Source organism: Tiliqua scincoides, chromosome 9, assembly GCF_035046505.1.
Source record: "Tiliqua scincoides isolate rTilSci1 chromosome 9, rTilSci1.hap2, whole genome shotgun sequence".
In the NCBI taxonomy this organism is placed as follows: domain Eukaryota; kingdom Metazoa; phylum Chordata; class Lepidosauria; order Squamata; family Scincidae; genus Tiliqua; species Tiliqua scincoides.
The window spans coordinates 36428574-36443822 of NC_089829.1; the positions used below are offsets into that span (position 1 = coordinate 36428574).

At 43.5% G+C, this 15249-nt stretch overlaps 1 pseudogene; it reads left to right on the top strand.

Moving 5' to 3' along the window:
• The first annotated feature begins 8882 nt into the window (after positions 1–8882).
• LOC136660760 (5S ribosomal RNA) lies at positions 8883–9003 on the top strand (annotated as a pseudogene).
• Positions 9004–15249: the final 6246 nt, after the last annotated feature.

Below are 15249 nucleotides of genomic sequence, written 5' to 3' on the forward strand. Positions count from 1 at the left end.
TATGGAGGCTCAAGAATGCCAACAACAAAAAACAATGCACAGGTATATACGGCAGCCACAGAGCCATTCCTAGGCTGAAGAATGATCGTTTTGTTAAGCAGAACAAAAACGAGGGGGGAAAAACAAATGTTCTGGAAAATTCTCCGGCTCTCGCCTACAAATCCCAAAACTGCTGGTGGCATTTTGTTTTCCTTTGTCAGTAATGGATAGGCTTCTCTCCGAGTCTGACAAAGGATATGTTTGGGGTCTTGTCCTAAACCAAAAGACTAATAAAAATTGCATTATGTTTTTTGTGTGGCTTAGATTAGTATTTAGCCCCCATAGGAACTGACTGACCCGCATGTTGAAGGCTTCAAAATCATATTCACTTACACAAAAATCAGAGCTGTCAGAATTTGAGGCAGTTTTTTTTTAATCTGTTTAAATTCATTCCAATTCATTTATTAGTCGTTCTTAAAGAGATTTTTTGTTTTTTTAAGTGACCTGTGTTAAAATGTATACCCTGCATTTCAGGTCAAAAGATGATGTTGTGGAGATCTATTAAAGAAAAACAACAATATGAAATACAGAGTGTAGCTCAGTGGCTCAGGAAACTAAGTGGTGAATTAGGAGTTTTCCAGCTGAACTCCTCTGCAGTGACCTCACTCACAGCCAGATCCTAACTAGCACTGGCACAGCAGTGGCACTAGCACTGGCACAGCCTCCACTGTATCCGGCACTCCTTGGGAGCAAACTGAAGGTCTCCTCGGGGTAAGGGGTTCTGCCCCAGAACACCTCCCTCCAGCCTCCTCCCTGCCCTCCCCAGGCTCCTGTATTGTCCGAGCTCAATCAACGCAACCTTCCCTTCCCCAGTCGGTGTGAAGGCTGGATGCAGAGTCTGCAGACCAGCGTGCATTCCTGCGCCGGCCCAGCTGACTCTCGAGGAGGTGCAAATGCAATTTACAGCATGTTTGCAATGCTCCTGGGCTGGTGCAAAGGACTTGTGCCCACCTAGGGCGCAGTCAGGGTTGCACCCTTAATTGTGTACTTGCCAACATATTGCACCAGTTGTTTCAGCACAAAATATACAAGAATACTTGAAAAGTGATGCTAAAAATGCATTTAAAAATAATTCAGTGATGGAAAAAAGTATCTGGGGATTTTCGGCAAATGAGATTGGAAATCAAAGGACACCACATGACATTTGGGCAAATGGAAACAGAGCGATCCATCCATCCAATAGATAGATAGATCAATTTGATTGATAGTTCCTGAAGGCAAACAGGGAGATTAATGCAGGGTTTTTTCAGCAGTGGCTCCTCAGTTGTGGAATGCAGAGATCTGGCAGGCCCCCTCTTGCTTTTTTCAAGCCATTTTTAGTCCACCATGTGTTTGGAGTCTAATTTTGCTACCTTTCTTGATCCGTCGCTGTATTTATAACATGGTTTATTGATCATCGCACTGATTGCTTTATTAATCTCCTTTAATTGTGTATGGGTTTTTTTGTTCTTTATAAAATATCTTGTACACCTCTTTAGTTATTCCGTGCAGTAAAGCAGCCCATGAGCAATATGGAATGCATATGATAAAAACAAATCTATTCATTCACCAGAGACTGGCACCAGAAAATCAGCGTTATCCCTGACAAACAAGGGCTATTGGGGTTTATGGAATTCCTCCCCTGAAAGTAGAGTATCACAATCTACATATTGAAATGACTGGGACTTACATTCGTATCAGGCTTGCAGTGTTTAACTTGCAATCAGATATAATACGTGACACTGGCTGGAGCCACTTATGCATTGCCACTGCTTTCAGGCATTCCTCTGGGAACCCCATTCCCTAATTCAGCAGAAGCTAATAGAGTATCACTGAGATTATATGACTGTCAGTCTCTTGGGGAGAAAGCTGTGATCATCATGTTGTACTTGAAATGAGTGATGAAGCAGGATTCAACACATCCTAAGTGATAACAGGAGACAGTGTCTCATACAGTGTGGGGTTAAAATTGCATGAGGTATACACTGTACTCAGAAAAACATCTGTTTACCTACGCAGTGTGACCACGGCAGTGCTGGTGCTATTGTAAGGCCAACTAGGCAGGGCCTAAGGGGCACAGTTTTATACGGGCTTGTTTTTAGCAATTCAGAGTTGTATAGGCCAGAGTTTCTCAAACTGTGGGTCAGGATCCACTAGGTGGGTTGCGAGCCAATTTCAGGTGGGTCCCCATTCATTTCAATATTTTATTTTTAATATATTAGACTTGATGCTACCATGGTATGTGACTGCATTTGGGGAAATGTTACAGGTCTGTACTTTTAACAAGTTACTATGTATATTCTTTTAACGATGATAGTCAATGGGACTTACTCTAGGGCAGTGTTTCTCAAACTGTGGGTCTGGACGCACTAGGTGGGTCACGAGCCAATTTCAGGTGGGTCCCCATTCATTCCATATTTTATTTTTAATATATTAGACTTGATGCTACCATAGGGTGTGACTGCATTTGAGGAAATGTTACAGACCTATACTTTTGACACACCACTATGCATATTCTTCTAACAATGATAGTAAATGTCTTAGGTAAGTATGGGTAGGATTGCAGTCTAGGATTGTGAAAAATGTTCCTGCTTGATGATGTCACTTCTGGTCATGACATCACTTCCGATGGGTTCCGACAGATTCTCATTCTAAAAAGTGGGTCCAGGTGCTAAATGTGTGAGAACCACTACTCTAGAGTAAGTGTGGCTAGGATTGCAGACTAGGATTGTTAAGAATTTTCCTGTTTGATTATGTCACTTCCAATGGGTCCTGACAGATTCTCATTCTAAAAAGTGGGTCCCGGTGCTAAATGTGCGAGAACCACTGGTATAGGCTATTTTCTTTTGCAAGTAAAGAGAATGGCCCTTTAGCATATATGAAGTCTGTTGGACGCACCCAGCATTCAGTTCTGACATTTTAGACAAAATAGCTCATAAGCAGCTCTGGACAACCGAAGTAGTACCACTTGATCATTTTCCACATACTCTCCCCCAATGCTTTTCTTGTTTCAAATTATCAGTGTAGTTTCAAACAGGGATGGATTAAGGTTCTATGCGGCTTGATTCAAAATCCTCATGATGCCACCCCCGACCTGCAGATGCATGTCCCCCCCCCAAAACCACTTGAAGACAGCAATCCAGTCTCCTCCGATTACTCCTTCATCACAGGGTCCCTTTAAACACATCAGGAAAGGTGGAACATGTACCAGAAGCACTCATAGTGTGTCCAACACTTTGTGTTTGGTTTAAATGGACCACTGAAAGACGGAGCACCGAGGACTGGATCACCACTTGCCAATTTGCTTCCCACTTGCTTTTAAGTGAGTGGAAAGTGGATCAGAGTAATTCAGTTCATGGCGGGTTGGAGAAAGGTGGTGGCAAATTCTGTGTGAAAGACTACAAGTCAGTTTGCCACTCCCTACAAAACCAGTGGTATCATGCCCGGACCAGCTGTGGTTTCAAATGTAAATGAATCCAGTAAGACGGGGAGGAGAAAAAGAGTGTTGATCATTTTAATTGCCTGGCCGCCTGAAATGAGATTTAGCCATCCGATCTTGTATCTTTATAGTGACAGGCCGCTGCTTGCTTTTATAAAAATAATAATCATCCCATCGCCACAGCCCATTCAAATAATTTCTATTTATCTTTGATGACATTAACAGTTGGACCGAGCCTGGCCGACAGACAGCCATACGCCTGCGTTTAGTGTAAACGTGGCGTGGCGTAGTTTTTCATTAGCATTAAGGTGCTCCTGTTGGACAGAGTGCAGCTCGGTGGCAGCGGTCACACTTCATTGCTTTATCTTATATGACAAAGAGGGATGATGTGTTTCAGTCCAGGGCCAGGAGACGAGAGCTAAAGGTGGCCCAGGAATAACTCCCCCTGCTGCCTAGGAATCACGCGAGGGTTGCAGCGTATGACTTGCTAACAGCACGAAGGGGCAGACAAATAGATTTTCCTCTATATTTATAACCAGCATCATTCTTCCTTTCAAGCCTTTCAGTGCAGGTAGCTGTTTTATATGAAATGAACAATCTTTATAGACGTACCAGAGCCATAACAAGGCTGATTTTCAGCGAGGCTGAGGTATATAACTCTTGCCGAATTGTCAGGCCTCTTGCTCAACAAATCAAGCCTAACTTATGATGTTTGCCGTGTAATTTTTATTCCTGTTTGACTAGCCAACTACCCGGTGGTAATAGGATGTTGGAAAAGGGCAGTAGCAATGTTTGTACATGCCATGATTGATAGGCTAACTCTGCATTTTTCATTTATATCTCCCGATTCCAAATCAGTTAAGTTTAGGAAAAATGAAACAAAATGGCAAGAAAAATGCCTGGCACTCTCATAGATCTGAGTTCAGAGCACATCTGCTCGAATTGTCTGGAAACATTAAGATATCTAAATGAAAATCAATACTATATGTGCCAGCATTTACTACCAAGAGCAAGTATCAAGAGACCTTGGCTAATCAGGCTTTCAGGCTTGTATTCCGGCCCTCTTCGGAACCCCAGGGGTGCCCTAATTGGCCCAGACTAATCAGAGAAGAGTTAAATTTATAACCGGCACAGACATCTTGTTTTTCTTACCAGTCATCGCTCTGAAGCCGAGAGCCTCACCTGTGTGGCGGCAGATGTATCGTGATGGCCACCAGTCATGCAAGAACTGCTTCTCACCCGTCAAAAAGGTAAAGAGAAAGACTAATTTATGGCCTCCCATAAAACCCAGTCAGGCACGTTGAAGCTTTAGGTGGGGAGGGTGCGATCAAGCCTCTCGCGCAAACTGCATATTTCCTCCGCGTAAAAGCTCTCCATCTAAACCTCATGTATTAGGACATGAAAGGAATGTTTTAGAGCTAAAAGCCCCCAGTATACTCTTTGATCTCCCTACTGATTTGGAGAGTAGGAGGGAGAGAGGGGTACAGGAGGGAGGAAGAGAAGCAAAAGCATTCGGAATCAAGATGCTGCTCAAAACTGATGCTAATAAGATCAGGCATGCGTGCATTTTAGCGGGACCTCCATAGGGTCATCGGGAGCATTTATGGGTCTAAGAGCAAACGGTCACTCCTGGTGTTTCTATGGTGTTTGGATGCAGGGGTGGCAAGAGAAGTGGGGCAGACCAAGGACTGGCCAAGGCTCACACCCTCAGACCAGGACAACCCTGAACACTCAATACTGGTGGAAGTGGGGGGCAGCCATTGGGGAAAGCTGAGAAGGCCTTGGAGGCCAAAGTGCTTTGACCCGGGACCCCCAGCAACCAGGCAGCACTCTTCAGATCGTCCATCCGTGCACCTATGTGCAGGAAAGACTGGAATGGGTGGAGTGAGGGCAGCACACCACATAAGGAGGAACTGCTCGCACTCATTGCTCTTCGCATAGTGTTCCACACTGGGGGAGTCATACAATCTAATATGGCCTTCTAAAGAACTTTGGGATTGTGGATTCGGAATGTGTTGTCCATTGTGATTTTTTTCTCCACACTGCATCAACGTCAAATGCCAGGTTTGCTGTGGTCTGAGGTACAGCCCAGTTTAAGAGCACTGCAAACACAGAACACGCATACATGTGCCAGCAGTGCTCTCATCATCAAAGAGCCTTGCCAGACCTGCCAGGGCACTTCCTCTTCCCTCCCTTCACCAACAGTCAATGCAGTTGGATCCGACAATGCTTCCTATCAGTGAGACAGCTGGTGGAGAGCAAGCCAGGGGCAGGAGGGCACTGGCAAATGATAGGGCGGGGTCATTGGAGGTCACAGGGCCGTCGGATGTTGTAGGTCCCTGGCACAAGCCTGAGTAAGTTTATTTTCTAGAGCCAGGGTTGCAGAGTACCCTTACTGACTATCTCCTGCCACCTGACTAGCTAGAGTAGGGATAGCATCCTAGACAGGCATTTCCCTGTATCCACGAGGATACAAAACCATAGGATACCAAAACCGTGGATAAAAGCAAAACAGGAAAAATGCTTCCCAAAAGGCATCATGTAAAGAAATTTCAATTTCAGAAACAAAGTGGTTAATCTTGTTTATATTACATGACTAAAATGAACCTTAATACGCAAAGAGGCAAAACTCCATGCACATGCTGGGTTGGCGCCTAACTTTTTTTGGGGGGGAGGTGACCTCCAGCACAAGCTTGTGGCCTCCCCTTTATATATGCATGCCAACTGCCCCCTTCCCCATCTGCCCAAAAACTGGGTATGTAGAGTCATGAAACGTTAGACTTGAAAATGACCTCAGGGCTCATCTAGTCCAACCCCCATTCACTACAGTCAGGGTTACAAACTAGAGTTCTCCTTCGTACCAAAGCTACAGCAGTGGTGCAAAGAGGAATCCTGTCCACTCTAGCTGGTTCCATGTTATTTTCATTGGTCCTGCAACAGTGGTCTAGTTAGAGGGAGTGCAAAGCACTAAGTTTTGCAGGTGCCTGAATATGCCATGCAAGCAGCCCCTCCCCCTCGCAGTCAATCCAGGAGGTGGGAGCAAAACAAAGGCACCTCCATTTTGCTCCCACTGCCCAGAATGGCTCCGAAGGGGAGGGGGAGGGGCCGCTTTCACGGTGCATTCAGGCGCCTGCAAATCTCAGTGCTCTGCACGCCCTCTAGCGACGCCATTGCCCTATAGCAGTTACTGTTTCATTTCTAACCCACTTGCTATATTCTTAGAAAAGAATTAGCCAGAGCACACAGTTTTGCATCACTCAGTTATTACTTTCAGATAATGAGGACAGATGTTTGTTTGGGTACAAAAAGGACAACTGTTGACATATTTCATTTGCTGTTATCTTTCCAACATACTTCCGTAATTAGCCCAGATGTGTCAAGTCCTTTGTTGAAAATTAATGCCACTCCTTCAAGGATGTCTCCTTCCTTATGGCAGAAAAAAGGCCTTGAGGTTTCTTTCCTTTCTGACTGCAGAATCCAATATATCTTCCCATTTTAGCTTTCAATGACTCCACCCCTTCTCTGTTCCCATTACTCATTCATGGAATTCCCTCCCAGAATATTTATAACTCTTTTGCAGACACTCATTGGACAAGGGGGAGGAAGTGGAATTGTGTCTACTATCCCCTCCATACATGTGATTGGATTCTGCCTTTTGCAGGATCTGCCATCAACACTGACAGTTCAGGAATTTTGCTTTCTAATGGATGTGGCCCTGTAAAGCCAGTGCCCAAACTTACTGACTGATGCCAACTCATCCTCAACTAAATGAAGCAACCGCATTTCATTTTTTGAAATGGTTGTCTGTTCTAGTCTTTTAGTTTGTTACCAAATAGCTAGGACACAGCAGCACCCTTGAACAACGTATGCACGGACCACTTTATAGACTACCAAAGAGAAAGAGGTGGAGGTCACATAGGGTGGGAAAAATCAAGGAGAAATCTTTTTGGTACTGCACTCTGTCTGCAGGAGCTTGGACTGAGACATCTTCTGTTAAAAGGTAGCTATTGGAGGTAGCAATACACAGAAAGACCTCTTCCATCGATCACTAAGAGCCCTTGCCAGTTAAAGAAGCCAGTACTGACCTACATGGACCAATTACAAATTTGTTGTTGAGATTCCCTCAGAAGTAGGAGGAAAGACATCTCCAAAGGGGGATTACTTAAAATCACCTTCTGCATAGGCACTTCAGAACTCCCAATCACACAAGTCATTCTTAGGATTCAGCCCAGTATCATAAAAATGAAATTGGCTGACGGTGACAAGGAGCAGGCACTTAGCAACTTCCCAGAGTCAGGGATGAAGTGATATGATCATTGTCTTTCTCCTCCTTCCCTGCTCCTCCACATTCCTCTGCCTTTAAGGATTAGGGTTGGCACTCAGTTTTCAAACACATTTCAGGGTTTTTTTCAAGGGAAAGCAAACAAGTTTGTACAAGACAAGTGAAATTTCTCAGAGGATTTCTGCACATCCATAGGGATTAGCTTCCTGGCAGAGCAGTGTCACTTAAATGGCGTGAGCCTGTCACTCCTGTACCACATTCTAGAATGCATGGTCTGCATGAGACCCAACCTAGATGAGACACTCATGGTGAGTCAATAACTGAAACTATAAGTTGCACTGTTTATAGGCATTGCCACATGCAGTTGTCATAGAGGTCCACCTCAAGTAATCCATGATTAATCTGTAGCATTTTTCATTTGCAACATGGATTTGGTATCGTTTCATGTGAGATGGCACACAAGGATGCCATTTTGCTTCCAGAGCGGTGTGAGTGAATGTCAGAGTGGCCAACCTTGTGGAGACTAACTGAGCTTAAGACCTTGTATGGTTCTCTTCTGAATTCACCTTTAGTGTCTCCTTTGACTGCCTGAACACCATGTGCAAAGCTGTCATATTGCAGCAAGCTATGCATTATGGGACAGCTTCCAGGGAATGCCAGAGAGAAAGCCTCAGAATGTTTGTTTTGCATACCATTCACGAGTATCATTTAGACTGAAGAACTCACGTGGCCACAGCCTACCTCCGTTGCCACAGCAGCTGATATATTTGTGTAGCTCTTAAGCATGTTTACTTATAGGGATGCTATTCATTCACTAGTGCTTCTACATGATTTCTTTAAATACTTTTCACCTGCAGATAGTTGCATATATTCAGACTTGTAAATACTCCACATCTCAACCACATTACTCTAAAAATGAGAAATCTGATGCTGAACTAAGCAGCCTGGGGGGAAAAATACACCATCAGTTGGTATTTTTAATCCTTACTGTCATAAAGAAGAGACAACCCTTAAATATGCCAGAGGCATTTGGGTAATTATTTAGAGAGTAGCAACATACAACAGGTATCAGCAGTCATGCTCCTTCTGCCATTTTTTAAAACTCAGAAACTATAGCCTAGCTACGGGGGGCAGTGCAGTACATATTGCAGGCACTGGTTACCCTGCACATGCCCAATCTCGTCTGATCTTGGAAGCTAAGCAGGGTCAGGCCTGGTTAGTACTTGGATGGGAGACCGCCTGGGAATACCGGGTGCTGTAGGCTTATACCATAGTCTTTCGAGACTGAAGGTTGCCAACCATCCAAAGGGCCATGTAAATGGCTCCTCCAACTTGCCATTGGGCCCATTCTGGGCAGCAATACACATTGCCATAATAGCCCAGAATACCTCTGACAGTGAGGGGGGGCAGTTACACAGTGCAATGCGGCACCTGCAGTACACACCGCCCCACCCCTCCGTAACTACGCTACTGCGCAGAAACTCCTTTGCCCATCACTACTTCTGTACCTACAGAGGACACCACTGGTGTAGTCCTCATTCCATAAAGCAGCTTGGTTTGCCTAAAACCTGCCGCGGTTAACTGAGTTCCAGATTTTTTAAAGTACAAATTTTAATTAGCTTTAACATGAGCACTTCTTAAAACTACAGACAGCAGAACTGAGAAGAGACGGAGGGAAGAATCCTTCTTTCTAAGATGGCGCCATATGATCCATCTCAAAAAATAGATATATTGCTCCCTTTTTCCCCCCTTTAGAACTATTGTTTTATTCATACACAAATCTATGCAGATTCAATTGATCAATCAATTTAAGATTCCTATCCTTATTAATTCATTAAGATTTATTTAACAGATAGTCCTCATCTGTTTATATTTATATTGACATATATCAGCTTTCTTAGCTAATTCATGATTCTGATCAACTAGACCAGATCTACAAAATCTCATAGCGTCATTAATTCAGGCAATGTTCTTTAAGGCATCAAAAGTCTCTCCTGTTGTAAAACTCCAAGGCTACTCTTCCCCCCCCCCCAATACCAGAATTTAGATCTTCCTGCCAAGTTACTTGGTTAGCTTCAACAGAGTTTGGAGTTTTGTGGTAGAGAGTATAATACTGACCCAAATTATTTTGTGTTGAGCTGATGAACACAGAAGCCTCAGGGTGACCTACACTGAAGGACCCCCGCACATTTCTGACCCATCTCACACATTCTCCTCTGCCTGCACATTCACAAACCTTATATATTTGGGTGTTTTTCTGTTTAAAGAGGAAGGAAATTTTCACATTGCGGATTCAGTCAGGCGGAGGACATGACTTGTGTAATCCTAATAAATCAGAGAGTTCCCATGTGGCAGAAGCAACAGGGGAATAGAGAAGGAGCAGGGCTGCATGTTGACCTTAACAAGAGCTTATCGAGAAATGATGTCCTCTTAAACAGACTCCTGTAGAGATGTTCTGCATTTCCTCTGACAAATTGTAAGTGCCCCTGACGGCAACATTCCTAACAAAACAGGGCTGATTTAGCAATGCACAAACTGCCCATTATCTTCCAGGATAAAAAAGGCCATTTAAAGAGAAAGCCCTGGAACTTTGGACCACTGGAAATGGCACTTCTGAAAAATTATTCCCATCTGGTGCCACCAAAGCTGTTAACTACCCTGGGGAAAATACCTCATTTGTGGTGGAGGCAAATGTTGACTTTAATCAGTTAAAGATGGCCATTTTTTTTTTACTATCACCCCTCTCTGGGGGTATTTGATAACTCTTGAAATCTTAGAAATAACACATCTTGGATTCATTTTTGACCAACATGGATGATCACAAATCTGATATTCCCAATGATATCAATTTTGGGGCTTCCATTGTTGGCAACCCTGTCTTGTTGGCTCATAATGTTGAACACAACGGTAGTTTCTGGAGTGCTTGCACATCTAAAGATGCGCTGATGAGATTAAACAATCTGTTTTAACAAACCACCCTTGTCAGAAAAACTTTGCATGCCAAGATTACGACCTGTCATTACTGTCCCTTGAGGTTGAGTACCTTTTTCAAGAAGTATCTCTAATGAGATCTACAAATCTGTATCTCTGACAGTTTACTTTATTGTGTTTGTGAAGATAAAACATTTTTTTAAAATAGGTTACCACCCTTGGGATGGATAGAAACACAACAAAGAGGAGGGGTGGGGAGGTCATTTTTGGAATGTTAATAAAAGTTTTCATAAAAAATGATGGGTCTACAAGAATAATGCAAGGGTATAAAACCTCATAATAAAAGCATATTTTCTGCTGTGGTGCACAATATATAGATTACCTATTTGATTCATCAAGTTATTCAGACAATGTACTATGGGACACCTCGAGTTGACTGCTGTGATGGGAGTTTAATACAGGTAAGTTGCTATAAAGTACTCACCTGAACATCCCTTATTATGGTACAAACTGGACAGACACAGAATGCTAGCTTGCTTTTTGATCATTATATTAATACACTACAACTTCTTGTAATAGTTAATTTATTTGTCTCAAAGTCAGCGAAGCAGACACACATACAAAGAGATAAAATGCAAATATAAAGCTTGCTCCCTTACAAGCTAGGCTTTGCAAAATGAGGAATCAGTTTTCAGGACCATGTGCTCTCTTCCTATATGCTTACCTTGGTAAAACACGATGGGCGCAATCCTAACCCCTTATGTCAGTGCTTTCCAGCACTGGCATAGCGGTGCCAATGGGACGTCTGCTGCATCCTGCAGTTGGGTGTCACTCACGGAGGCCTCCTCAAAGTAAGGGAATGTTTGTTCCCTTACCTCAGAGCTGCATTGCCCTTATGTCAGTGCTGGAAAGCACTGGCATAAAGGGTTAGGACTGCGCCCTAAACAAAATTTCCATGTTAACCAGATTGAAACCAGGGTTCTGACAATTTGCAGGCCCTAGTTCATAGGAAATCTGGTTAGCAGTAGGGCAAATAGTGCTAAAACATTGTGAAGGACCACATGGGAAGAGAGGAGGGAATTTGTACCATAGAGTTGAGAGGTAAGGAAAGGGAGCAGGCACTAACAAGGCTGGCTAATGCATAGGTGGCACCAGAGAGAGGCAGGGGAAATCACCCTTCAGACAAGAAGTCTGTTTCCCTGCCATCTCACCAATGCTGCAGTCCTCCAGTAACTAGAAAGAACTGCTTTTTTCACATTAGTTGTGAAAAAAGTTGGAAGTGCTCTTGCCTGTCACTCTTATCTCTTCCACACTTCATCTTCTGCTATGTTTCCCATTTCCTTTTTGAATCCAGGGAGCAGGACAAGGAGGAGGAGTGATGCAGGCAAGTGCCCTATCAATCCACTACCTGAGGCGACTACCTCAGTAGACCTTGAAAACCAACAGGACCTGGTTCGGACCTATGCAGTGACCATCACAACAAATGGCGGTAGAAAGGCAGATAGCATGAACTTGAGAGGGCAAACAGGGAGCTCTGCTTTCTTTGATAAACCCCTCAAAGATACTGGAATCCCTTCTGGACCTCAAACTCAGATGCTTAACTTGATCAAAAAGTTCTAAGTTATTGAGTACACAGGACTACAAAAACAAACCCCACCCAAAATCCCCCCCCCTTTTTTTTTTTTTAGTTGCCAAGGATGTTTGAACAAATTTAGAATATTTTGGGGGCGCTGCATCCAAAAATGGCATCGGTTTTGCCCAATTGGCTCTAGTTTGGGGAGTACAGCATAGTCTTTATATGCTGATTCAAGCAGCTTCCCCTCATGGGAAAGCCAATTTCATGGTTTCCTCTCAAGGAAGCTCCTTGAATCAGCATATAAGGTGGCTATGCTACACTGCTCCCCCCCTCCCAAACTAGAACCAATCAGGCAAAACCGATGCCATTTTTGGATTCAACACCCCAAATATACCCAAGAATAGGTCTAACATTTATGACAATCAAATGTGTGTGGGCCTGTGTTATGTATCCAGGAGAAAAATAGTGGGTAGGGAGCTTAGCAAGGCTATCAAGTGTCCTGGGAAGAGCATGCAGTCAGCAAGGAACCAGATAGGGAGATAGCAAAGTAAAAGAGAGGGACCAAGCCTTAGTTCAATAGTGGGACACCAGGCTTGCATGTGGGAGGTACTAGCATCTCCACATAGGATTAAGCTCTTCATCTAAACCTCTGGAGAGCCACTGTTAGCCAGCATAGACAAGACCAGCCCAGATAGACCAGTGGCCCAACCCAATAGAAAATGACTCCATATGTTCCAACAGGCTGGCCAATAGCAATAGATTTCTATTGGCAATATTTGATTTGATAATGAGGAAGATGCTTTGTCTGAATTGCCATTCTTTCCTTAGCTTAATTACAAAAGACAGAAGAAGAAGAAAAAACCTGCTCGGCTCTGTCTTTCACATCTCATTACATTTATTCGGCTTTATTACTAATTCTTTGTTAATATAATTTTCACCCTGGGAACGACATTTTTTTTTTTTTAAATCTAGTTACTCTGATACATGAAACTCCTAAGCAGGAAGTCCTTGATCACTACATCATATTTCTCTTGGTATTTTAAGTGACACTCACCATATTGTTCCAAGTAGGCTCAATCAGCCAGGCACTCTCTGGAGGTGTGTGTGTGTTCGCTCAGCTCTCAGGTTCCTTAAAGAGGTTTTTATCTAGCCTGGTGGCCTAAAGAGACAAGGAACAGAGACTGCATGGAAAAGCTCATCGCGGCGCATGGATCTCCCTCCCTCTCACCTCCGATGCGGCTGCTTTTCATTTTACATTAGCCACATGCCAAATTACATGACATCGCAAATGTACCTTAATCCCCGTTTCCTTACCTTTTGCCACTTGTTAGTAATACAAACCACCCAAGAATTTATGGCATTGCCACGACACTTGGTTTATACAAGTTCAGTAAACAGGTCCCTGAAGGAAAGGAAGGAGCAGGCGTTCACAATGAAATGCCAACCCAGAGGACAAGCTCTCTAATCCCACCAATGATGTTCCCAAACTTGTGATGGCTACCAGTCGACAATACCCACGGACCTCAATCCATTTTTATTGTATTCTGGCTGCAGTGCTATTTTTCCTGCCTCCCCTTAGCACCACACATACAGTGTACTTGAAAACAAAAATCCATAATATTGATCCCACAATGTCACCACAATTATTCTTTTGAAACAGCCATTGAAAACAAATTACATCTGCACTGCCTTTTCATCCGATTGCTCTGGGTGAGCAATGCTCATGGTAGCCCCTAGCGTTTTCAATGTTAGCACTGTGTCACTGAAGACAGCACACCACAAGGAAGGGGGGGTGTTGAAAATTCACGAGGAGAAGAAAAACCACTAGGAACATATTTAAAAGGGGAAGAAGGAAAAGCAGGCGTCACCATGCGCAGATCGTGAACAGTTCCTGCATAACCAAATGGAACATTTAGTGATTTGGCTGTGCATGAATGGAGATGATATGAGCACTGTACACTAACTAATAGACTGGGTCCACACCCTCCCTCCTTCCCTCTTCCCTTTTCTCAGTTAAACACAAGAAGATAGTGAGCTAATTACATTTACACAGACCGAACTAGGATCACAAAAGACTCAACACTACAGCCTTCCTACCAACTGGATACGCAACCAAACTAGGCTGCCATCTTGTTTACTGATCCACCTCCTGTTCCTTTAAATGGCAATTTGACAGACTGCAATTGAACAGGTGACATTTTGATCATCACATCTCTGTGTCAGGGGAAAGCATTGCTTGTTAACTGTGTGTCTGACCGGCTGATTGGCAAAGGCACAGAACTAGAGATATGATTATTTTTAAAAAAATGAAACCCTCAGTGGACATGGAGCTGTACAGAGTTATGTGGAAGAAAAATAACAGGTCTTTGCCCCAAGAAGCTTACATTTAGAATTCGATAACGAGAAAGAGGAAGGGAAAGGGGGAGAGGCAAGGTCAACAGGGGAAAAATACATATTGCACTAAAAGGTAGCAACCTAAATCAAACAAAGCAAATGGAGTCCTTTTGGGGAGAACTAGAGTTCATCCATTGACCTAGTTCAGTAGTTCTCAAACTTTTTAGAGGCTGCTGCCTAATTTATAAATGCCAAGGGGTGTGGCTATAATGGTGATTGGGGCACACTGCTCTTCCCCCCCCCCCAGCAGCTTGCTTAACCTTTGATGCACATAGCCTAATCTGTCCTGTCAGTTTTGTGAACCACAAAAAATTCGGTCATGACCCACCATATCAGCAGCACTAATTTAATTTGTTTATTTAAAAATAAAGAAAAAAAAAACATTAAAACAGCAATACAGCAGTCAATTTCAGTCAAATAGCAACCAAAGCAAAGGAAGTTTGCCTGCTGTTGCAAAGGAGACCCTGCTCCTTGCAGAGGCTGATCGCCACCCTAAGATGAGATCCGGAGCAAAGCTTGATCAGAGGATCTTAAACACCAAGGGGACTCATAGGGAAGGAGACAGCTTCCAAGATAATCAGGACCTAGTTAGGGCTTTAAAGATGAGAA